Genomic DNA, 25,968 nt, shown 5'->3' with positions numbered 1-25,968 from the left:
GTAAATTGATACCCAATATGTCACGCTTCAAAATTGCGCCCGCTCGTGGAATGGCGTCAAACTTTTATCCTTAAAAATCTCCATAGGCAATGTTTAAAAAATTCTACAGGTTGCATGTTTTGAGTTACAGAGGAGGTCTAGGGCTAGAATTATTGCTCTCGCTGTAACAATCGTGGCGATACCTCACATGTGTGGTTTGACCACTGTTTTCATATGCGGGCGCTATTCACGTATGCGTTCGCTTCCGAGCTCGTCGGGACGGGGCACTTTAAAAAAAATAATGTTTTCCTTATTTTACTTAATTTTATTAATTTTTTCACTGTATTTTTTTTTTTTAATTTGGGTCACTTTTATTCCTATTACAAGGAATGTATACATCCCTTGTAATAGAAAAAAGCATGGCAGGACCTCAGATCTCATATTTGGATTAAAATGCAATAAAAAAAATAAAAAAATTTGTCATCTGAAAAAATGACTTTGAAAAAATGTGCCTTTAAGAGCTATGGGCAGAAGCTGCTGCCGATACCGAGATATCCATCTTCAAAGTGACGACGTATATCTACAGGAGCCGGTCGGCAAGTGGTTAAAGATTTCAATCATTACTCCCCTTTCCCTTCGTTCCTCCAGACTGTACATATTAGGTTCCTGAAGTCGCTCTCGATATGTTTTATCCCCCACACCTTTCACCATATTTATTACCCGTCCCTGGACTCGTTCTATCTTATCAGTATCTTTCTGTAAGTGAGGTCTCCAGAACTGGACACCGTATTTTTTAAAGTGCATTCCAAAGTGGATATACTGTAGCCTACTGTTTACAGAACAGTTATCACAGCATTGATTATCATTGCTATTACTGTTTTTTATTGCCATTACTTATTGCTGATTTTGTGGATTGCCAGGTTTACTCTAATTTAGTTGCAATAAACTCCATTTTATGCCGCTATAGCCTAGTGAACATATTGTCTAGTGAACCATGATTGACTTAATTCTTTACTTACTTATTTATGTGCATACTGCTATTTACTGCAACCTGTAACACTATATTATGTTTATTTACCACTAATCAATCTGATGTTTGCTTTTTACTACTGAACCATAGTTGTGTGTGGGGAATCTACAGTATGTATTCCCAGTAGCAATAAAGTATCCATTTGCTTAACCTGGTGTGTCAGTGGGCTGAGGTTGTTCTCATGGTCGAGGCAGATAAACAGAGAACCCAATCTACCAAGCAGCTCCTGTGGTGGTAGTGCTACACTGGGGGTGATTTACTAAGCAGAAGGCACTGCACCAGTTGATGGTGCGCCGGAAAAGTCATTCATTGAACGTGCGAACTGGCGCACATTGAAGCGCAATTAACGATAATAAATACCTGCATATGTAAACTGCAACTGGCGCTAGGGTAACTGTGGTTTTCTCATTGATAATAGCACACGCCCAATACAATTGGTTAATTTCATCTCATTGGATGTGTCTTGTTAGGCAATTAGTAGGTGTACTCAGTTAGTTAACCCTTTTGATAATAATCTCATTCCTATTACTTCTAATATATCTTTGAAATGTGTTTTTTTTCTTTTTTTTTTTACCCAAATCTTTTAATACATTACAAAGAACAGAGAAATGTTTCTAAACCCAATATATTAATATTTTCAGATCTTGATCTTTAAAGGTGACCATGCACTGCAATCAGTTAGATCTTAAATAAATTAGATTTAGTGCAAGATCCTAATTGATTTCCTATATTTTGAATTAATTGTTCAAGTGCATCTTCCTATTACCTATTTTGCCTAAATATCAAGTTGTACAGAGATTGGCCAATCAGATTGCATAGTGCATGACCATCTTAAGTGCCAAATTTGGAATGTAGATGTGCCATGACCCACTTGTATTTTCCTAACAATATTATTTGGGCATTATACAAGGCAAATGAAAAAACACCTTTTTTCAAGACATGCTAGAGTGATAAGGAATCTTCAAACTACGGCTCTCCCGCTATTGCGGAACTACACATCCCATGAGGCATTGTAAAACTCTGACATTCGCAGACATAATTAGGCATGATGGGAATTGTAGTTCCTGAACAACTGGAACGCCATAGTTTGAAGACCCCTGTGCTAGACCATTATTATGCCTCCAGAATTGGGAGTGTGGCTTTTACCCAACTTCTCTCTGCTGGTGGACACATGAACTTACATCTATAGATATATATATAGATATATCTGTATATACACACACACACTGAAGCAGGACATTGGCCTGTAAGTGAATCTGTACACAGGAAGTAGGTGTGTGTTTTGAGGCCAAATCATTTAGACATACACACATGACCCACACGAACACCGCCCTATGTAAAAAAAAAAATTATCGTAATTTGCAAATAAGGATCATCTCTTCCTCAGAGAACAGTGAGCGGGGCATGGTGGTGGGAAGAAATTAGCAGCAGTACAAGCAACTTCCTGGAGGGGAGTGATGTCATTCCTGTATGCTGGCCACTGCTTCCGGGAACCAGATATGCGCCATGGGTACATACCTCCGCGCACACAGTAGCTGCGCATCTGACATGCACAGCGGTCACGCATCTAGATGCATTTGGCGCATCTGGCTGCAGGACCTCAGATTTTGTGGAAATGAATAGTAAAACAGATTTCCAGGACTGGACTAACAAATGTTTATAGTGAAAGGCAACTGGTGTTTTCCATTAAACAAGGTCTAAATGGGCCATTGACAAGCATTACAGTTGAACTTAGGAATGTGTCTTTGCAAAGTTAAATTAAATGAAATCCTTTCTTATTTTTGCTTGGGGATAGAGTGCAGAGGGATTAGAAGTCTTGTTAGTTTTTGGTGATGTCTGCACCCCTGATAGGGTGAAGACACCTCCCAAATTTTGCCAGTTTCTCCTTCAAATTTATTCACTTCCTGTCACATAGCCAAACAGGAAGTGAGGGTAAAACCATACCAATGTCTTTCCTTAGGGACACACAGGTCAATCTAAATAGTTTCCCCATTAGGTAAATTGAACTCTAGCATTTTGCTGTGTACACCCCAAATTATTAGGTATCTTGGACTTTGGGGTTTATTTACTAAGGGCAAATCCACTTTGCACTACAAATGCAATTGGAAGTGGAGTTGCTGGAGATCCGAGGGGGACATGCAAGGAAAATAAAAAAAACAGCATCTTTGCTTTTACATGATTGGATGATAAAATCAGCAGTGCTTCCCCTCAGATTTACATCGAGTACACTTTTATTGCAGAGTGGATTTGCCTTTAATAAACCCCAAAATACCTAATAATTTGGGGGTGTACACAACAAAGTGCTAGAGTGCAATTTGCCTAATGGGAACACTAGTTAGATTGACCTGTGTGTCCCCAAGGAAAGACATTGGTAGGGTTTTACCCTCACTTCCTGTTTGGCTATGTGACAGGAAGTGAAGCCAATTTTCAGAAAAGGGACACAAAGCCCAACCTAAAAAAAGACAAACAGGGGTTCTAACACTCACTTGGTTCCCTCAAATGCCCACAATTAGCATAGGATTGTACTGAGCTAGATTTTAGCTCAGTGCTCTAAATCAGTGGTTCTCAACCCTGTCCTCAAGTACCCCCAACAGGCCATGTTTGCAGGTTTACCTTCATCTTGCACAGGTGCTTTAAATCACAGTCAATGGCTTGGTATTTTGGACAGCTATTTTAGCTAAGATAAATTCCCAAAACATGTCCTGTCGGGGGTACTTGAGGACTGAGGCTGAGAACCACTAAGCTAAAATGGAAAATTGAATACTTACCTCTCTGTAATTTTCCTGGTGTCTATTGTCAGGGCTGGGCTCAGCCCTTCCTTCTCTGAGCTGGCCGCTCAGCTGTCCGCTAATTGCCAGCTCCTTTCTCTCCACAGTGACTCAGCTGTTGATGATCTGCTCGTCAGTCCTGGCTACTTAAAGCTGTCCAGCTCACTTCATCTCTGCCTTCACCTTTGGTCACATCTCAGAGACTTTCTCCTGCGTTCCTGTTGAAGATTTGCTCGGCTGATGTCCCTTCTGGCTCCTGATCCTGCTTGCTGTACTACTACGTTGATGTCTGGCTCTCAGAGATTGGCATTGGCTGACTACCCGATCTGGTTTCTGAACTCTGGCTATGTATTGATTACACTTACTCTGTTTACCTTTTTATTATTATTAAACAAGTGTGATTAACTGTACTTCTGTCTCGGTCTGATTCATGGTTTCTGACAGTAGGCGAAGGCCATGAATTCAGAAGATACAGTCAGTCCACATGTTGGCAATATTTTTTCCAGATTGGATGACCAGGATCACCGCATGGATCAGTTTGCCTTGGCGTTACAAATGCTCCTGAGTCGCATGGCTCTCCTGGAATCTTCCACTATGGCTGCTCCGGTACAACCTGTGTTGCAGGCCATCCCTGCTGCTGCTCCAGTCTCTGTGCAGGCACCCACCTCAAGTATTACCTCTATAAGAGGCATGTCTGGTTCCGCTCCGCTTTCCAAGCGATTGGGGGCGATCCAGTTCAATGCAGAGGGTTTCTCAACCAGGTTGAGATATACTTTGAGATGCTGCCCCAGGCGTTTCCCACGGACAGAAGCAAAGTAGGTTTCGTGATATCTTTGCTTTCTGAGAGAGCCTTGGCCTGGGCAAACCCTCTATGGGAGATGCAAAAACCTGTGGTCCTGAGTTACCCAGAATTTGTGGCTTCCTTCAAAAGGGTATTTGAGGTTCTCGCATGCTCCGCTTCTGCTGCCAAGAGCCTCAAGTCCATCAAACAGAGTATGAGAACTTTTGCCGATTACGCCATTGAATTCCATACTCTGGCAGCAGAGGTTGCTTGGAACAATAAGGCCCTCGTGGCTGCCTTCTCTCATGGTCTCTCGGATAAGGATGAGATAGCAGTGCAAGATATACCCACTGAGCTGGAGAGGTTGATCACATTTGCAATCCTCATTGACTCCAGACTCAGAGAAAGACTCTCTTTTAAGGAGCGCTGGCACAAGCCTCCTGTACATTTGTCTCCGAGCTTTGCAGTCCCACCCTTGCCTCCCTCACCTCCCATGCCTCCTGGTACCAAGTCGGTCTGTGAAGATGAACCCATGCACTTGGGCTTCACACGTCTCTCTGCAGATGAGAGAGTCCTTAGGAGGAGGGAGAGATTGTGCCTTTATTGTGGCCAAGCTGGTCACTTTTTGACGTCCTACCCATCCAGGGAATGTTCGAACCCTAAGGTCCTGTCATGGGCAGACCTTAGGTGGCGTTGTTTCATCTCCAGTTTCCCAGAAAAATAACCCCTAGTTTCCGTTACCCTGTCTTGGGCTGAGTCATCCGTCGAGATACAGGCTCTAATCAACTCTGGGGCTGCAGGCCTGTTCATTGATGCTGCCTTTGTATCGAAGCACTCGATTCCTCTGCAGCTGCGTGACACACCACTTGCCATTGAGGCTCTTGACGGGAGACCTCTACAGCCTGCCCATGTGACTCATGAGACTGTTCCGTTGTCCATGGCTGTAGGGGCCATTTACCATGAGATAATCCAATTCCAAGTTATTTCCTCACCTAAGTTTCCGCTGGTTATTGGTTATCCTTGGTTACAGAGGCACAACCCTTCTTTTGATTGGCTCCATGTTGAGGTTCTGTCCTGGTCGCCACAGTGCAGTGAGAGATGCTTCCCGAAGGTAGCCAAGGTCCTGTGCACCTCTTCACTCTCCTCCCTGCCAGAAGAGTACCGCGATTTTAGCGATGTCTTTGACAAAGGTCAAGCCGGTACTTTGCCTCCACACCGGTTGTGTGATTGCGCAATTGACCTTCAACCTGGTGCCATACCCACTCGTGGCCGGGTTTACCCTTTGTCGGTCTTGAAGGATAAGGCCATGGAGGAGTATGTTGCAGACGCACTTTCTTGAAGTTTCATCCGCAAATCCTCATGTCCTGCTGGTGCTGGTTTATTTTTTGTGAAGAAAAAGAGTGGTGAGCTAAGACCTTGTATTGATTATAGCGGTCTCAATCGTTTCACGATTAAGAATGCCTATCCCATTTCGTTGATTACGGAGTTATTTGACTGCCTCAAGGGAGCAACGGTTTTCACGAAGCTTGATTTGAGAGGGGCATACAATCTCGTCAGGATTAAGGAGGGCAACGAGTGGAAAACTGCGTTTAACACCAGGTCAGGTCATTATGAGTATCTCGTAATGCCTTTTGGCCTTTGTAACGCTCCGACAGTTTTCCAGGAGTTTATTAACAATGTCCTCTGAGATTTGTTGCAGTTATGTGTGGTGGTTTACTTAGATGATATCCTCATATTTTCCAAGTCCCTGGAGAGCCACCACACAGATGTCTGTCGTGTGCTTCAGAGACTAAGAGAGAACAATTTCTATTGCAAATTACAAAAGTGCGAATTCCATTGTGAACAGGTTCAATTTCTGAGCTATGCCATTTCCACTTCTGGTTTTTTGATGGACCCAGAGAAACTTTCAGCGGTCCTACAGTGGCCTCGACCTGTGGGTTTACGTCCTCTGCCGCGTTTTCTTGGCTTTGCCAACTATTATCAGAAGTTTATTCATAACTTCTCGTCTCTGGTCAAGCCCTTGACTGATATGACCAGGAAAGATGGCAACCCACAGAGTTGGTCTCCGGAGTCCATTAAGGCCTTTGAGAGTCTCAAGGCTGCCTTTGTTTCTGCTCCTGTGTTGGCACACCCTGATCCTACATTGCATTTTATTCTAGAAGTTGATGCTTCTGAGACTGGAGTTGGTGCCCTTCTGTCTCAACATCCTAACTCTGAGTGCACTATGCATCCGTGTGGCTACTTTTCCAAGAAATTGTCACCGGCAGAGTGCAATTACGAGATTGGTGACAGAGAACTGTTGGCGATCATTTTAGCCCTGAAAGAATGGAGACATCTCCTTCAAGGTACCACTGTGCCGGTTCTCATTCTTACTGACCATAAGAATCTCACATTCTTGTCTGAGGCTAAGCGCCCCTCTTCCAGAAGGGTGTGATGGGCTCTTTTCTTCTTGAGTTTTAATTACATTGTCTCTTTCTTACCCGGTACTAAGAATGTAAGGGCTTGACGCCTTGTCACGACAATTTTCCTCCACTTCCAAGATGGAGTCAGTTCCGGTTCCTGTGATTCTTCCTGATCGTATTCTGGCTACGGTTTGCACCAGTCTTACTTCTCCTTTGGGTGACAAAATTCTTGCTGCTCAGGTCGATGCTCCTCCTGAGAAACCTTGTGACTGCTGCTTTGTTCCCGAGAGTCTCCATACTGCCGTGCTCCAGAATTACCATTCTCCCAAGGCTGCTGGCCACCCTGGGAAGAATCAACTCTTTTGGGCCATTTCCCAACAATTCTGGTGGCATAGTCTACGTGCTGATGTAACCGCCTTTGTAGCTGCCTGTTCCGTGTGTGCTCAGAGTAAGACTCCACAACACCTTACAGTGGGCCTCCTACAACCCATACCCAATGGAGAGAGGCCCTGGACCCACTTGTCTATGGATTTCATTGTGGAGTTACCCAACTCCCAGGGCAACACAGTTATTCTTATGGTGGTTGACCGGTTCTCGAAAATGTCACATTGTATTCCACTCAAGAAGTTGCCTACTTCTAAGGAACTGGCTTCTATTTTTGCTCGGGAGATCTTCCGCTTACATGGGCTACCCAAGGTGATTGTCTCAGACAGGGGTAGTCAGTTTGTGTCCCGGTTCTGGCGAGCCTTTTGTGCACAGTTGGGTATTCAGCTTGCTTTCTCCTCTGCGTATCACCCGCAGTCTAATGGGGCTGCAGAATGAGCCAATCAGTCCTTGGTGCAATTCCTACATTGCTATATTTCTGACCATCATAACAACTGGTCAGACCTCTTACCGTGGGCAGAGTTTGCTCACAATCGTGCCTTGAATTCAGCTTCCCGTTTGTCCCCGTTTATGGTGAACTATGGTTTCCAACCTTCCATGTTGCCTATAAATATAAATATAAAATGGAAAGTGCAGCGCTGAACATATAACATAAATTTTGTGAACAGTGATAAATTAGTAAATCAAATGACAAGCAACAGTGAATAGCATGCAATCACTAATAACAGATCTACAAATATATTTCAATTAAGTGCTCATAAATATTGCAAGGAAATAAATAATTATTAAAAAATTTGGTCAAAGTGAAAGTGAAATAAAGTCCAAAAAATATGATATGTTTGGTATTCAATGCGAGACCCAGGGTCAATATTCCACCACTAGTGCTGCCCACCACCTGGTGATGAAGTAATGGAGGCTTACTGGAAAGCCCCCCTTTTTGACCCCCCTTATTCAGGGGGGTCAAAACAGGCTTGTTATAGAGATGTAGACCACAAAGGGTGTGCTGCAGGAGACACTGCTGAGAAAACCACCAACCTCCTTCATGGACAACTAGTTAGCAACAACTTGAAGCACTTCACAAGGTGTAGTCCCAGGATCACTTCATATAGAGCAGTTAATAATTGCTTCCACGAATCCAGCAAAGGTGAGCCACAAGTGCCAAAAGAGAAAAAGTGACTCCACTAGTGTAGAAAATCTTTAGCTGGTTTATTGAGTTAAAAACATAAACATGTAGTTCTTAGCAGGGATAGTGCAAGAAAAAAACTCCACCGCCGTTTAAAATGAAATTGCGCATGCACGATGCGTGTTTGCGTTGTGACCCTACGGCCGTTTCGTCACAACTGACGTCATCAGGGGTACGCAACAGCGAATGTGCATGTGCCTTATAAGCCTAAGTGGTGCATTGAGAAGCGCCACGATTGGCTTACTAGAAACAGAGCTAAAACCTGATTGGTCACAATGAACATGACTACAATCTAATAGAACAGTCAATCAAAGAAAAAAGCGAGGGACCTATCTATCTACATCGATATCCCACCAGTTGGGGCACGATGCGGTGCAACATTTTCTCTATCGAGACTCCAATATCTCCACCACGCAATGCAATTTCGTGATGGAGCTATTGGACTTCTCGATGGCACACAACCATTTTTGGCACAATGGTGCACATTATTTACAAATAAAAGGGGTGGCCATGGGAGCAAAATTTGCTCCCAGCATGGCCAAACTCTTTATGGCCAAATGGGAGGAGGATGTGGTTCTACATGACAGGCCATCCCAGCTTGTCATGTGGAGAAGATTTATAGATGACGTCCTGTTTATATGGGACGGCGACTCTGAGTCTGTGGCCACTTTCCTATCTTTTCTCAACAGCAATGATAGGGGTATAGTTCTCACCTATGAAGCCAGCCCAACCCAGATTCATTTCTTGGATCTGGTTATCACTATTGTCGATGTCAGTATTACCACATCCACTTTTTTCAAACCAACTGACAGAAACAGTTTCATTCCACTTGATTCCTGTCACCATCGCTCTTGGTTGTCTGCTGTCCCTAAGGGCCAATTTTTGCACCTAAGGCGGAATTGTTCCAATTTGGATGAGTTTCTTAGGGAGGCCTCAACTCTGAAATCTAGATTTCTAAGTAAAGGCTATGATAAGGCAGCCCTGGATTCCTTGATTATCGAGGTAGGGAACAGGGACCGCAAAGACCTATTGGGGGATAAACCCCCTCAGGTTGAAAATAGAGAGGACTTTGGACTGGCATTTCTCACAACTTATTCCAGTCAGTATTGGGCTATTAAAAGAATCATTAAAAAACACTGGCCGGTCATTAAAAATGACCGGATCCTTGGACCCCTGTTATCTGATAAACCCCGTGTTCTATTCAGGGGAGCTACCAGTTTTAGACACATACTGGCACCTAATGTTCCAGATCCACCCCCGCGCTTAACTTTTTTTGGGGACTTAAAAGGTTTTTCTCCTTGTAGGCGGTGCAAAGTTTGCAGGGTGAATGCGTTACGTGAAAGGAGATTGACCGAATTCACATCGAAGGGTACAGGTGTTACTTACCCTATTGGTCACTTATAACATGCACCACTAAATGTGTTGTATACCTCCTTAGGTGTCCATGTGGATTGGAATACGTGGGACGAACTATCAGGATGCTGCATGTCAGATTGGGTAAACATATCACCAACATAAGGCAAGGCTTTGACAAGCATAGTGTCTCTAGAAACTATGACCTTATGCACAATAGAGACCCTAAGGGCACCATTTTTATTGGCATAGAAAAGTATGTTCCCCATTGGCGTGGCAGTAATGACAGGAGAGCCATCTCCAGATCAGAAAAAAACTGGATCTATAAGCTTGGCTCTCATGCCCCCAATGGCTTGAACAGTGGGACATCAACTGTTTTATTAATGACAGTTGATGTCCCCCTCGACAAATCTTCATAATTTTAATGTATATTGCTTTGGTTGGTGGTCTTGCCATGCTTGTTATGGTAATTCCATATCTTATATTCACACCTCTCTTGCATTTTATTGATATTAGGGATTTTTTAATCCCAAATTTCTTATTTTTTATTTTTATTTATTAAAATTTTGTTCTCTTCAACAAATCCTTATAATGTTAATGCATATGGTTTTGGTTGGGGCTTTTGCCATACTTGTTATGGTAATTCCACACCTTATACCCACACCTCTCTTGCACTTTATTGATATTGGGAATTTTCTAGTCCCAATTTTTCATTAAACTTTTGGGTTCACACCAGGCATTTTTATGCCCTAAAGTAATTATTTTATTAAATTTTGGAAGGTATATAGAATACCCCCCCTTTTGCTTTTGTTTTTATTTTTATCACTATCAAAGAAATCTTTTTTGGTAGTGTGATTTTTAATTATCAGTTTCTTCATCTGTATTCATTGCCATGTTATATTTATTTATATTTATATTTCCTCTGAAAGGACTGACTTTATTTTTGTACTTTGGGTGTTACCTCAAAAAATCCACTAGATGGCACTGGTCACAGTTAACATCTCCTTAGTCTTTTATATGTATACTGCTCTGTCTTTTAATTGTCAGGAAAGCTATCTCCATGTTAATTAGGTCCCTCGCTTTTTCCTTTGATTGACTGTTCTATTAGATTGTAGTCATGTTTATTGTGACCAATCAGGTTTTAGCTCTGTTTCTAGTAAGCCAATCGTGGCGCTTCTCAATGCGCTGCTTAGGCTTATAAGGCGCATGCGCGTGTGCTGTTGCTTACCCCTGATGACGTCAGTTGTGATGAAACGGCCGTAGGGTCACAACGCAAACACGCGCATGCGCAATTTCATTTTAAACGGCGGTGGAGTTTTTTTCTTGCACTATCCCTGCTAAGAACTACATGTTTATGTTTTTAACTTCAATAAACCAGCCAAAGATTTTCTGCACTAGTGGAGTCTCTTTTTCTCTTTTGGCACTTATGACTCACCTTTGCTGGATTCGTGGAAGCAATTATTAACTGCTCTATGTGAAGTGATCCTGGGACTACACCTTGTGAAGTGCTTCAAGTTGTTGCTAACTAGTTGTCCATGAAGGAGGTTGGTGGTTTTCTCAGCAGTGTCTCCCACAGCACACCCTCTGTGGTCTACATCTCTCTACTAAGCCTGTTTTGACCCCCCTGAATAAGGGCGGTCACAGGCTTTCCGGTAAGCCTCCATTACTTCATTACCAGGTGGTGAGCAGCACTAGCGATGGAATATTACATAGTTACATAGTAGGTGGGTTGAAAAAAGGCACAAGTCCATCAAGTCCAACCTATGTGTGTGATTATGTGTCAGTATTACATTATATATTCCTGTATGTTGCGGTCATTCAGGTGCTTATCTAATAGTTTCTTCAAGCTATTAATGCTCCCCGCTGAGACCACCGCCTGTGGAAGGGAATATCACATCCTTGCCGCTCTTACAGTAAAGAACCCTCTACGTAGTTTAAGGTTAAACCTCTTTTGTTCTAATTTTAATGAGTGGCCACGAGTCTTGTTAAACTCTCTTCTGCGAAAAAGTTTTATCGCTATTGTGGGGTCGCCAGTACAGTATTTGTAAATTGAAATCATATCCCCTCTCAAGCGTCTCTTCTCCAGAGAGAATAAGTTCAGTGCTCGCAATCTTCCTCATAACTAAGATCCTCCAGACCCTTTATTAGCTTTGTTGCCCTTCTTTGTACTCCCTCCATTTCCAGTACATCCTTCCTGAGGACTGGTGCCCAGAACTGGACAGCATAATCCAGGTGCGGCCGGACCAGAGCCTTGTAGAGTGGGAGAATTATCGTTTTATCTCTGGAGTTGATCCCCTTTTTAATGCATGCCAATATTCTGTTTGCTTTGTTAGCAGCAGCTTGGCATTGCATGCAATTGCTGAGCCTATCATCTACTAGGACCCCCAGGTCCTTTTCCAACCTAGATCCCCCCAGAGGTTCTCCCCCCAGTGTATAGATTGCATTCATATTTTTGCCACCCAAATGCATTATTTTACATTTTTCTACATTGAACCTCATTTGCCATGTAGTCGCCCACCCCATTAATTTGTTCAGGTCTTTTTGCAAGGTTTCCACATCCTGCGGAGAAGTTATTGCCCTGCTTAGCTTAGTATCGTCTGCAAATACAGAGATTGAACTGTTTATCCCATTCTCCAGATCGTTTATGAACAAATTAAATAGGATTGGTCCCAGCACAGAACCCTGGGGAACCCCCACTACCCACCCCTGACCATTCTGAGTACTCCCCATTTATCACCACCCTCTGAACTCGCCCTTGTAGCCAGTTTTCAATCCATGTACTCACCCTATGGTCCATGCCAACTGACCTTATTTTGTACAGTAAACGTTTATGGGCAACTGTGTCAAATGCTTTTGCAAAATCCAGATACACCACGTCTACAGGCCTTCCTTTATCTAGATGGCAACTCACCTCCTCATAGAAGGTTAATAGACTGGTTTGGCAAGAACAATTCTTCATGAATCCATGCTGATTACTGCTAATGATACCGTTCTTATTACTAAAATCTTGTATATAGTCCCTTATCATCCCCTTATATTGACCCAGGGTCTCGCATTGAATACCAAACATATCATATTTTTTGGACTTTATTTCACTTTCACTTTGACCAAATGAATTAATTAATTTTTTAATAATTATTTATTTCCTTGCAATATTTATGAGCACTTAATTGAAATATATTTGTAGATCTGTTATTAGTGATTGGATGCTATTCACTGTTGCTTGTCATTTGATTTACTAATTTATCACTGTTCACAAAAATTTATGTTATATGTCCAGCGCTGCACTTTCCATTTTATATCTATCTTCTGTGCCCTCATATCGGGGTTATAGTGTTCAGCAACAGGACTCCCTTCACATCTTTATATATAGTTTACGCACTCAGCGCAATTCTTTTCCTTTTTCCATGTTGCCTGCCTGGTTTGTTCCGCAAAGTATTCCTGCATTAGAGGAGCATGTCCGTGGCCTTCGTTCCACTTGGGCACAAGTCCAGGAAGCTTTGCGACATGCTAACGATAGGTACAGACTCCATGCTGACCGCAGACGCCTGCCTGCACCTTCCTACCAGGTTGGGGACAGAGTCTGGCTGTCATCTCGCAACCTCTGACTTCGTGTTCCTTCTTTGAAGTTCGCACCTTGGTTTATTGGGCCTTTCCATATCCTTCGTAGGATTAACCCAGTGGCTTACGCGTTGGACCTTCCTCCTAGTATGCGCATCTCTAATGTGTTTCATATCTCCTTATTAAAACCTTTGGTCTACAACCGCTTTACCACCTCAGTGCCACGTCCTCACCCTATACAGGTTGAGAACCATGAGGAGTATGAAGTACAATCCATTGTTGACTCCCGTAGGTTCCGTGGGCGCATACAGTACCTGGTGCATTGGAAGGGGTGCGGTCCGGAGGAACGCTCTTGGGTCTCATCCTCAGACGTACATGCCCCTGTTCTCCTCTTATTATGGGCGGAGTTTGCTCACAATAGTGCCTTGAATTCAGCTTCCCGTTTATGGCGAACTATGGTTTCCAACCTTCCATGTTGCCTGCCTTGTTTGTTCCGCAGAGTATTCCTGCATTAGAGGAGCATCTCCGTGGCCTTTGTTCCCTTTGGGCACAAGTCCAGGAGGCTTTGCAACATGCTAACGATAGGTACAGACTCCATGCTGACCGCAGATGCCTGCCTGCACCTTCCTACCAGGTTGGGGACAGAGTCTGGCTGACAATCCATTGTTGACTCCCGTAGGCGCATACAGTACCTGGTGCATTGGAAGGGGTACGGTCCGCAGGAACGCTCTTGAGTCTCATCCTCGGACGTACATGCCCCTGTCCTCCTCCGTGATTTCCATAGACGTTTTCCCCTCAAGCCCGGTGGTCCTCCGAAAGGGGGGGGTCATTGAGGAGGGGGGTACTATCAGGGCTGGGCTCAGCCCTTACTTCTCTGAGCTGGCTGCTCAGCTGTCCACTAATTGCCAGCTCCTTTCTCTCCACAGTGACTCAGCTGTTGATAATCTGCTCATCAGTCCTGGCTACTTAACCGGTTCAATACAGGGCATTTTCACCCCCTTCCTTCCCAGACCAATTTTTAGTTTTCAGCATTGTCGCACTTTAAAAGACAATTGCGCGGTCGTGCGACACTGTACCCGAATAAAATTGATGTCCTTTTTCCCCCCACAAATAGAGCTTTCTTTTGGTGGTATTTAATCACCTCTGCGGTTTTTGTTTTTTGCGCTATAAACAAAAGAAGAGCGACAATTTAAAAAAAAAAACACAATATTTTATACTTTTTGCTAAAATAAATATCCCAATTTAAAAAAAAAAATTTTTTTCCTCAGTTTACGCCGATATGTATTCTTCTACATATGTTTGGTAAAAAAAAATCGCAATAAGCGTATATTGATTGGTTTGCACAAAAGTTATAGCGTCTACAAAATATGGGATAGATTTATGTCATTTTTTTAAAAAATTTATTTATTTTTTTTTTATACTAGTAATGGCAGCTATCTGCAATTTTTTTTCATGACTGTGACATTATGGCGGACACATCGGACACTTTTGATGCATTTTTGGTACCATTCACATTTATACAGCGATCAATGCTATAAATTTGCATTGATTACTGTGTAAATGTGACAGGCAGGGAAGGGGTTAACCACTAGGGGGACACAAGGGGTTAATTATGTTTCCTAGGGAATGATTCTAACTGTAGGGGATGGGGACGTACAAGGGGAGGAGACCAATCAGTGTTCCGCTGTACTGGGAACACAGATCGGTCTCCTCTCAACTGACAGGACGTGGATCTGTGTGTTTACACACACAGATCCGCGGTCCTGCCCGGTTAACAGGCAATCGCGGGTGCCCAGTGGACATCGTGGCCGCTGGGCACACACACCGGGTCCCGAGCAACGCGGCGGGCGTGCATGCGCGCCCCCGGCGGCCCCCCCCTGAGACGGCCGGGAAGCCCAGGACGTCATATGACGGCCACCCAGGATGGGAGATCCCATCTCAGGCCGTCATATGACTATACGTGGGTAATGAAGTGGTTAAAGCCATCCAGCTCACTTCATCTCTGCCTTCATCTTTGGTCACATCTCAGAGACTTTCTCCTGTGTTCCTGTTGAAGACTTGCTCGGCTGACGTCCCTTCTGGCTCCTGATCCTGCTTGCTGTACTACTATGTTGATCTCTGGCTCTCAGACATTGGCATTGGCTAACTACCCAATCTGGTTTCTGAACTCTGGTTATGTATTGACTACGCTTACTCTGTTTACCTTTTTATTATTATTAAACAAATGTGATTAACTGTACTTCTGTCTCTGTCTGATTCATGGTTTCTGACACCTATCCATGGCAGCATACGCATGCATATGCTACCATGAAGGCACCAGGAAAGTAGCTTTTAGACAAATCACACCTTTTTTTGATTTACCATGCCAATCAGCCTAGTTAAGCTGCAGCTGGGAAATCTGTTGCATGAAAATTGTTTGGGGGGGGGTGTAAAATGAATTACTTGGATTGTGCATGCATCTGCAAAATAAATTATTAACAAAACACATAAAAATTTGTTACAAATTGTATTGGTCAACAAAACAGGACTTGGAAAAGAGCAAGGAAAGCAAAAAACACATGTATGTTAATTTGAGACACTAACAGAATATGGCTTTGAGGTCTGACCATTTTGCAGAGGAAATTAACAGGAGTTAAAAGAACTGCGCCCACAAAACGGACAATCTCCTTAGGTTTTAAACATTTAGTAGACACACACACGCACGCATACATGCACGCACGCACACACACACACACACACTTTCAGGGCAAGGTAAAGAATGCTATCTGCAAGCTTTATATAACATAGGTTTGTGTGCTAATAATTGAAAACACATGCACAGGCCATGAAACACACAAAATGCAAGTTCACCCAATGTAGAGAACTTCAAAGTGGCTACACCTGTTAAGGATGTCCTTCAAATTACTAACCCCAAAACACACTCTCGGAGGCTCGGTTCACATAGGGGCGACTTGTCAGGCGACCTAGTCGCCTGACAAGTCGCGTCCCGTTCTGTGCTACGGAACCGTTCTAATAGGAGCGACGCAAGTCGCTCCGACTTAGAAAAAGGTTCCTGTACTACTTTGGGGGCGACTTGGGGCGACTTGCATAGACTTCTATACAGAAGTCGTTTTGCAAGTCGCCTCGGAAGTCGTTTGCAGGTCGCCTCGCTGAGGCGACCTGCAAGTCGTGCCGCCCCTGTGTGAACCGGCACTGAGCATGCCCATAAAAATCCAAGTGCTGTTCACACACAAAAAAAAGCCAAAGTCCCTGAGCATGCCCTAGATCAACCCAAATGCAGCTACCACAAAAAAAGCCACCCCTTGTCCAAAATTAAGCACATCATCCAGCATGCTAAAAAATTATGGATGGGACAAACACCCCCCGGTCCAGGGGGGAAAACAAAGAGCCTAACATGGGCAAAAGTTATACAACAAATACCATTGCAGTCTATGGGAACTGACTTGTTAATTTTGCAAGTCCCCACCTGGCTGGCTTATATTCTAGTTATTGGCCTTAAAATGGGTATGGGGGCCCAGGTCCCACCCTGAGGGACATATATCAATGTCACCAATTTGGACAACCTCAAAAACGAAACAAGGAGAAGTGCCTTTAAAAATTCAAAATTGCTTAAAAGCTAGTATCTTGGGGGGCTTACTCTGCCTGTAAAGTGGTGCATCTGTAGCATGTATCCAAAATGCTGCTTCAAAGATGTACTGTACAGCTTTAGAGAAAACGTACAAATCTATATTGCAGTTGCAAGATTTTAACTCAAAACAAAAAATATCCTGCCCCCCCCAATACATACAAGGCCACTTGGGTCTGTTAAGGCTTAAAATGAGAACCCCCATGTAACGAAACGTCCCACACTCCGCTTGAGTGCTTTCGCCATATACCGCTTCCTCCCAGTCTGAATATAGATATCAGATATTCCAACCGCTCACAAGCACAAAACAAGATGATACTTGTTTAGTTGCTGAACATGGATTCCTTCATTGGAACCAAAATACAAGTCTTACATACAGTAGAAGAGGAGGTTCCTACCTCCTGCTCATATTACTCTAATGCCCTGTACACACAGTCGGACATTGATCAGACATTCTGACAACAAAATCCATGGATTTTTTCCGACAGGTGTTGGCTCAAACTTGTCTTGCATACACACGGTCGCACAAAGTTGTCGGAAAATCCGATCGTTCTGAACGCGGTGACGTAAAACACGTACGTCGGGACTATAAACGCGGCAGTAGCCAATAACTTTCGCCCTCTAATTTATTCTGAGCATGCGTGGCACTTCGTGCGTCAGATTTGTGTACACACGATCGGAATTTAACCGATCGGATTTTGTTGTCGGAAAGTTTTATAGCCTGCTCTCAAACTTTGTGTGTCGGAAATTCTGACGGCAAAAGTCCAATGGAGCCCACACTCGATCGGAATTTCCGACAACACAATCCGATTGTACTTTTTCCATTGGAAAATCCAACCATGTGTACAGGGCATAACAGTACACCTGTAACCAGAAACATAATAAACATGAGCTAATTAACTAATCCCTTAAAGCAGCTGATGTGGGAGGCGTGTCCAGATGAAGTGGGAGAAAGACGTGTTGCTCTGGAGCTCCGCCGATCCTGATCTAATCCGTCGCCATCCTGCATGAACTACAACCTGGAGAGCCGCCAAACTCTTCCTAACAATCACCGGACATCATCCTCACCAGCCCCAGAGGAAATTGTGGCCGATTGTGTCTCCATCGGGCCGTGGTTGACATTATACCTCAGAGACCTGCCGCCATCTTGAGGCCTACGGAGCCTCCGTCATCCCCGGGCTGGAGTGCCGCGATCCGCGGGGTGAGAGGCAGCTGAATAGCACACATAGCTGGAGGTTGTCCCTGGGAGACAGCTGGACTGTGTGGGGGGCCTGAACGGCCACCTGAGAATCCATACAGGCTGATTCCGGGCGCTCGCGGCCTGCTGATCAAATCCATCGCCATCCTGCATGAAATACAACCTGGAGAGCCTCCAAACTCTCCCTAACAATCACCGGACAGCATCCTCACCAGACCCAGCGTAAATTGTGGCCGATTGTGTCTCCATTGGGCCGTGGCCAACATTATACCTCAGAGATCTGCCGCCATCTTGTGGCCTACTACAACAGACACATCCTCCACACTCAGGTACTGTGCCCCAGCAATACTGTACTGTCTTCCCTGTGCCATCATCTGTGCCCCAGCAATACTGTACTGTCTTCCCTGTGCCATCATCTGTGCCCCAGCAATGCAGCATTGACTTCTCTTTGCCCCAGCAATACAGCACTGCCATCCCTTTGTCATCATCTGTGCCCCAGCAATACAACACTGCTATACCTGTGCCATCATCTGTGCCCCAGCAATATAGCACTGCCATCCCTGTGCCATCATCTGTGCCCCAGCAAAACAGCACGGGCGTGTGAGACAAGCCAGACGTGCTGCTGTGGAGCTCTGCACATCCTGACTCAATCTACAGCCATCCTCAGCAGCGAACATTCCGGTGAGACTCCAGATCAGCCCTATAGTTTCCTGGGCACCCCCTGCATCAATCCCAGCCCAAATTGCGCATCCCGGCCGGCCGGTGGTGTTGATACACAGCCCGCGGCTGGCTCCACACAGCATTGACCCGCTGCCATCTTGCGGCCTACGAGGCCACATACATCCTCCGCGCTCGGGTGCCCCGATCCACGGGACGAGCGGCGGCATCGTCATCACCCGCCTGGAGCAGCTTCTCCGGTGAGAGCGGACTGGGGGTGAGCCATCGGAGGGCCGCCTGAGGATCCCCGGAGACAGGCTCTCCGCACCCGCTGAACCCGGCGTCTAGCAGCCTACAAGGCAGCCTGCATCCTTCACACTCGAGTACCGCTATCTGACGGACAAGTGGCGGCCCCATCCTCATCCACCTGGGGCAGCTCCTTCAGAGGGGATAGTCCGGGAGAGCGCCATCGGAGGGCCGCCTGAAGATCCCTGAAGGCTGATTCCCCACACCTGCAGCCCATCACCATTTTGGGCCCTATAAAGCCAGAACATCCTCCCAGCCTGGGCACTGTGATCCGGCCATCCTTTCCTCCTCCCCTCCTGCTAGCATCCCTGTGGGGGAAAGATTGAATCATACTGCAGCTGGGGAGTGGATAATCTGTGCAGGGGTGGATGTGCCCCACTGGCGATTTGCCCCTGTCAGCACCTTCACATCCTCCATCCTACCCCGTGGACCCCAAAACCTACCCACAGGCCCCCTAGGAACCTCCTTCATCGCGGGGCGGACCTCGGATGGGTCACCCTAGGACCCGCTACACAAAATCTGGTCCGAAGGCCTCTCGTACCCCCCCACCGGCGACCGAATCCTCTACGAGGCGGCCCGCTGCCACTATGGCGGCGAATTCGCAGGCGGAGCCGGGGGCGGCGGTGGCCCCCACGGGGGGCGGAAATCCTGGCAGCCATTACAGCGTGCAAGGAAATTCTGACAACCAAAATCGACTTCCTGACCATAGATGTCGGTCTCATCCGTCAGGATATGGACAAATTCCGGTCCCGTATCGCAGAGGTGGAGGACAGAGTCTCCACGGTGGAGGATACAGTCCAGGCAGATTCTAGGGAGGTGAGGGCCCTGCAGCTCCAAGTGAAGGCGCTCCAGGAGCGTGCTATAGACACTGAGAATCGCCTCAGGCGGAATAACATCCGCATACTTGGATTACCTGAGAGAGCTGAGGGTCCCAGACCAGCTGAGTTTACTGAACAACTACTGTCCACTCTGTCCAGCCTGGGTGATATGCCTCCCACCTTTGTGGTGGAAAGAGCCCACAGGGTCCCACCGCTCCCTCCAAGACCAGGGGCCCCTCCTCGCCCCTTCCTGCTGCGGCTATTAAATTACCGCGACCGGGATCGCATTCTGGCAGCAGCGCGCGCCATGCCTGAAATTAAATACGAAAATACCAAACTGCTCTTTTTCCCGGACTTCTCTCAGGAAGTACAGCAACGCCGCAAGTCCTTTACGGATGTGAGACGTCGGCTCCGAGAAAGGGAAATACGTTTTGGCCTATTATATCCCAGCAGGCTGCGTATCACTGATGGTGACAACACGCTTTTCTTCGACACCCCGGAGGCTGCTGCTGCATGGCTAGATACCCGCTGACAACATACTACCATGGAACCATAGTTGATTACAACATACTGGGAGCAGTTAACTATCACAATCCCCCTGAACAGGACTACCTCCTGTCCCATGTTGACTCAGAGTATTATGCACCATCCATCCCTAGGTCTTTTCTCACTGCTCTAACTCACCATTACCCCAATTGGTTGTTCAACGCCCTTTGTTACATAGACTACCATCCGCTCCTGTCTGCGGAGCTCCAACGGCAACCACCAATTTTGTTTTTCCTCTTTTCATGATTCCACCTGGTACAGGCTCCCCGGGTCCTTGCTGCTCCTGAGCTGTGCACGTGCACCTGCCTCACTCCTCCTTTCTTCCCCCGCCAGATCTCCGCACAATGACAGGACGTGACACCCCCGCTTTCAGTGCTCTGTCCTGGAATGTCCGGGGGCTCAATTCTAAATTTAAGAGAGCGGTACTTCAAGTACCTCAAATTGCACTCCCCGCATATAGTAATTTTACAGGAAACGCACCTTATGGGCAGCAAACTACTGGCGCTGAAAAGGCCATGGATCCAGAGAGCCTTCCATGCTTCCTATTCCACATATGCCAGAGGGGTCACAATCCTGATTAGTAAATCCTTCCCATGTGTGATGGAACATGTTCACACTGACCCCCAGGGTAAATATGTACTGATAGTGTTCACTGTCTGGGGTGTCCGGTATATTGTAGTAGGTGTATACATCCCCCCTCCTTTTTCCTCCTCCACCTTATACACCATTCTAGAGAAAATCACTCCATACTGCCCTGCTAGACTGTTATTAATGGGTGATTTCAACGCCATTCTGGCCCCGGACCTGGACAGACCTACCCCCCAAACAATTCTCTACTGATTTGCTCTCATGGGCAGAGGCGCTGGGTGTATCTGAGGTGTGGAGATGGAAACATCCCACGACCAGAGCATACTCCTGTTTCTCCAATACACATAAAACTTCCTCCCGCATCGATGTCGCCTTTGCAACCCGACTATGCTGACAGATGTACTTGATGCCTCATACTTGCCCAGCGGACTCTCAGATCACTGCCCCCTACTCCTTACCGTTCGTTCCCCGTCCTCCCGTTCCTCCTCCCTTTGGCGCCTGGGGACCCATTGGATCTCTCATGCTGACCTGGCAGACACCATTCCACCACGCTTAGTGGAATACTGGGATCTTAATACGGGATCCTCCTCCACAGCGGTGACCTGGGATGCCTTTAAGGCTTTTACCAGAGGGCAATACATTTCTTCTATTGCTGGGATCCAGAGAGAACAAGCGGCTACCACTACTGCCCTACAGACCACTGCGCAATCCCAATCAGACATCTATGCAGCTGACCCCACTGACGCACACTTTGACTCCCTCAATGCAGCGAAACGTGAGCTACACCTCCACCTCACCGAAGTTACCAGACTTGACCTTTACCGCAACAAACAACGGTTCTTTGAACAAGGAGACCGCAACGGTCGCCTTCTGGCGATGCTGGCACAACATGACAGACCCCTGACGGTGATCTCTAGTGTGGTGTCCCCTTCAGGAGGGTCGGCCTCTTCCCTGCCAGACATACTTGAAGCCTTCCGTCAGTACTACAGCTCTCTCTATACTTCAGTGCTACCATCGGACTTCCAGTCGCGGGACCTCGCACCTTGGCTGGACCCCTTGGCACTTGGCTGGTTGTCTAATGGGGAGAGAGAATCCCTAGTGAGGCCGATTACCCCGGAGGAGGTACTGAAAGCGATTAGGTCCTTTCCCGCGGGAAAGTCTCCGGGCCCAGATGGACTACCCATTGAGTTCTACAAAACTCATGTGGACCTATTGGCCCCCAAATTGGCCCAGCTCTATTCCCAATGTTTGACTGATGGTGCCCTCCCAGCTTCCATGGGCCATGCCCATGTCATTCTCATTCATAAAGTGTCTAAAGACCCCACATCCTGTGCCTCCTACAGACCAATCGCCCTACTTAATACAGACTTCAAGATCCTCACCAAATTACTAACCACGAGACTACAGCCCCTACTACCATCTATCATTGAGACTGACCAGACTGGTTTCATGGCCAATAGAGCGACAGACGTTAACTTGAGGCGTCTGTTCACCAACATACACGCACAACATCTCAATGAAGGATCTAGGTGGCTGCCCTCTCCCTCCGGCCTTATTTGCCATCGCGATGGAGCCACTTGCCGAGGCCCTTCGCACCTCTCCTCACATTAGGGGACTGCGGGTTGGCTGGCTGGAGGAGAGGGTCGCCCTGTATGCAGATGACCTCCTACTCTTCCTCAATGACGCGGGTCCATCACTCGAGGGAGCCCTACAGGTCCTCAACTCCTTCTCCTCTGTCACGGGCCTCAGGGTTAACTGGACAAAATCTCTCCTGTTCCCCGTGGATCCTGCAGCCCGTGACACAGCTCCCACGGACATCCCTCTACAATGAGTCGAGAATTTTAAATACTTGGGGGTGGTGGTCTCCAGGCAGGCTTCTGAGTTATTACCCCTCAACTTGTCCCCGATGGTTCAGGAGACTCGGCAATGGCTAAAGGCGTGGGAATCGTTGCCTCTTTCACTGTTGGGACGCATTAATTTGTTTAAAATGAAAATACTCCCCAAATTTACATACTTATTTCGCCACTCTCCACAGTGCATTCCTAAATCCTTTTTCATACGACTACATCGCCTCCTCGCCTCTTTCCTAGGTGGGTCCCAATCCCCCAGATACAGCTGGTCAACACTGATACGCCCGACCTCCCAAGGTGGCTTGGCGTGTCCAGATCTATACAAGTACTATCTGGCCGCCCAGCTAGTAACAGCTGCTTGGTGGCTCAATCCAGACACCTCCAACCCAGCTACCCAGGTTGAGATGGCAGTGCTGGGATCCCTAGAGGCGCTCAAATTTTTGCTTTTTCGAGGCCCTCGAGCCCCTTATCCACTGACACCCTCCATGCGCACCACACTGCGTGCATGGGGGGCAGGTCTCAAATTAGAAAAATACCCTCAACAGGCCATCTCACTCAATGCTCCCCTTTGGATAAACCCAACCCTGGAGCACATCTATAAACTACCTGAGCCTCATGCCTGGACCAAATTTAACATTAAAACGGTGGCGCAGATTATCTCCAATCAATCCCTAGTCCCGCTCTCCAAACTAAACTCCGATTTTAATATACCACAGTCCTATTTTTTCCGATTCCTTCAACTCTCCCATGCCTTTAGTCACCAATTCTCCAACTCCCCTCCTCAACTAGTCCAATCTTCACTGGAGGACCTTCTTAGATCAGATTGTGCGAAAAAACCCACTTCTCAATTATATTCACACCTGACTGTCACCTCCCTCCCGACTATGGAAAAGCTAAGATCTAAATGGTCCCATGACATCCCCAATTTTGACAACGATGACTGGGATGACATATGGGATTTCCCATTTAGCTCCCTGGTCTCTCTGAGAGATCACCTGATCCAATTCAAGATAGTCCATCGGGCATATTTTACCCCTCACAGACTACACAAAATGAACTCCCCTCCCGGATGTTGGAGATGTGGTGGGACTCCTGGGGACTTCAGCCACATCTTCTGGACCTGTCCGGCAATTGTCGGATACTGGAGGGAGATATTGGACTTTATCACACAAATCACCTCTGTGCCACTACAACCATCAATGTCAATCTGCATACTAGGCCTGGTAGAACAACTAATTCCTACGGTGGCGGGACGCACACTGGTGGGATTGCTCCTGTTCTATGCCCGTAAAGCTATAGCCCTTAGTTGGCGCAATCCAACCCCCCCTCCTCTCTCCCTGTGGAAACAATTAATTAACAATAGCTTACCTCTGTATAAAGACACATATGACAACAGAGGCTGCCCCAACAAATATAGCAAAGTCTGGTCTAAGTGGCTGGCAGATCCCTCCACCGCTTCAGGGGCCTCTCAGTAGACTCTAATCACAAAGTAGCTCCCAAGCGGGTGCCAGGTGTACACAATAATCTACAATATGCTATTTTACCATGTACAACTGCACATAGCACCACCTCATGACCCAGTAAACTGTACCGCTATGACTGATTTCATAATATATTTTTCATGAGAGAGTATACAAGTATACAAGTTAGAGTATACAAGTCTTGCTGTCTGTTGGTGTGTGTTGCTGTCTGTTGGTGTGTGTTGCTGTCTGTTGGTGTGTGTTGCTGTCTGTTGGTGTTTGCTGGGTTGCATTTTGGGGACTTTTCCTTTTAGTTTTTAATTTGCCTTTTGCTGTCACTTTTTAAATAGCTTTTTTTTTTTTTTTATTGTTTCATCAGTCTATCAATTAAGGGGTGTGGTTAATTGCTCACAGGTGCCTATTTAACTTGTTGTAGGACTCAGTCTGAGCGTGCTCAGTTTGAAGCTGTGGAGCTTGGTGTAAGTGGAGCTGGATTAAGTGGGAATTAAAAACAAGTGTTAGAGTATACAAGTCTTGCTGTCTGTTGGTGTATGTTGCTGTCTGTTGGTGTGTGTTGCTGTCTGTTGGTGTGTGTTGCTGTCTGTTGGTGTGTGTTGCTGTCTGTTGGTGTGTGTTTGCTGTCTGTTGGTGTTTGCTGGGTTGCATTTTGGGGACTTTTCCTTTTAGTTTTTAATTTGCCTTTTGCTGTCACTTTTTAAATAGCTTTTTTTTTTTTTTTTTTCTTGTTTCATCAGTCTATCAATTAAGGGGTGTGGTTAATTGCTCACAGGTGCCTATTTAACTTGTTGTAGGACTCAGTCTGAGCGTGCTCAGTTTGAAGCTGTGGAGCTGGATTAAGTGGGAGTTAAAAACAAGAGTTTTAAACAGGAGGTTATAACAGGGGTCATAGTACCTGTGTAGTGTGAGTATCTGAGTGTTGTCTGAGTAGTGTGTGTGGATCGTTAGTACTTGTGTATTGTGTACCTGTGTCTTGTCGTGTACCTGTGTATTGTCTTGAGTATTAGTGCCAGGAAGCTAGTTGTTAGGTAATTTGGACAGGGTAAAATCCCCAAATCCTCACCAAATTTAATAGGTACGATGCCCGGCGGGTGTGGAGAGACGACTCTTTGTACATCTTGCCGCATGTATGCGTTCATTGATCATCCGATCGAGGGCGAATACTGCTGTGCAAAATGTAAGCACATTGTTTCCCTGGAAGCCCAGGTTCTGAATCTGGGGAAGCAACTGTCAGCACTGAGAAGTCCCTCCATACTAAAGGTGAGCCAGGAACGTACACGGCAGGTGCCGGCAGGGGCCAGAACAGAGGCGGGTGGAGACAAAGAGGTGCAGGCACTAGCAAAGAGTAGATGGGTGACAGTCAGGAGGGGTAGAGGGGGAAGTGCCAGGGAGGCCGATCCAGGACTGGAGCATCCCAATAAGTACGCTCCATTGAGTGACATTGGTGTAACCAGTCAGGGA

The sequence above is a fragment of the Aquarana catesbeiana genome, linkage group LG07 (genome assembly GCF_042186555.1).
Source record: "Aquarana catesbeiana isolate 2022-GZ linkage group LG07, ASM4218655v1, whole genome shotgun sequence".
In the NCBI taxonomy this organism is placed as follows: Eukaryota; Metazoa; Chordata; class Amphibia; order Anura; family Ranidae; genus Aquarana; species Aquarana catesbeiana.
This window is presented reverse-complemented; position numbering follows the sequence as displayed.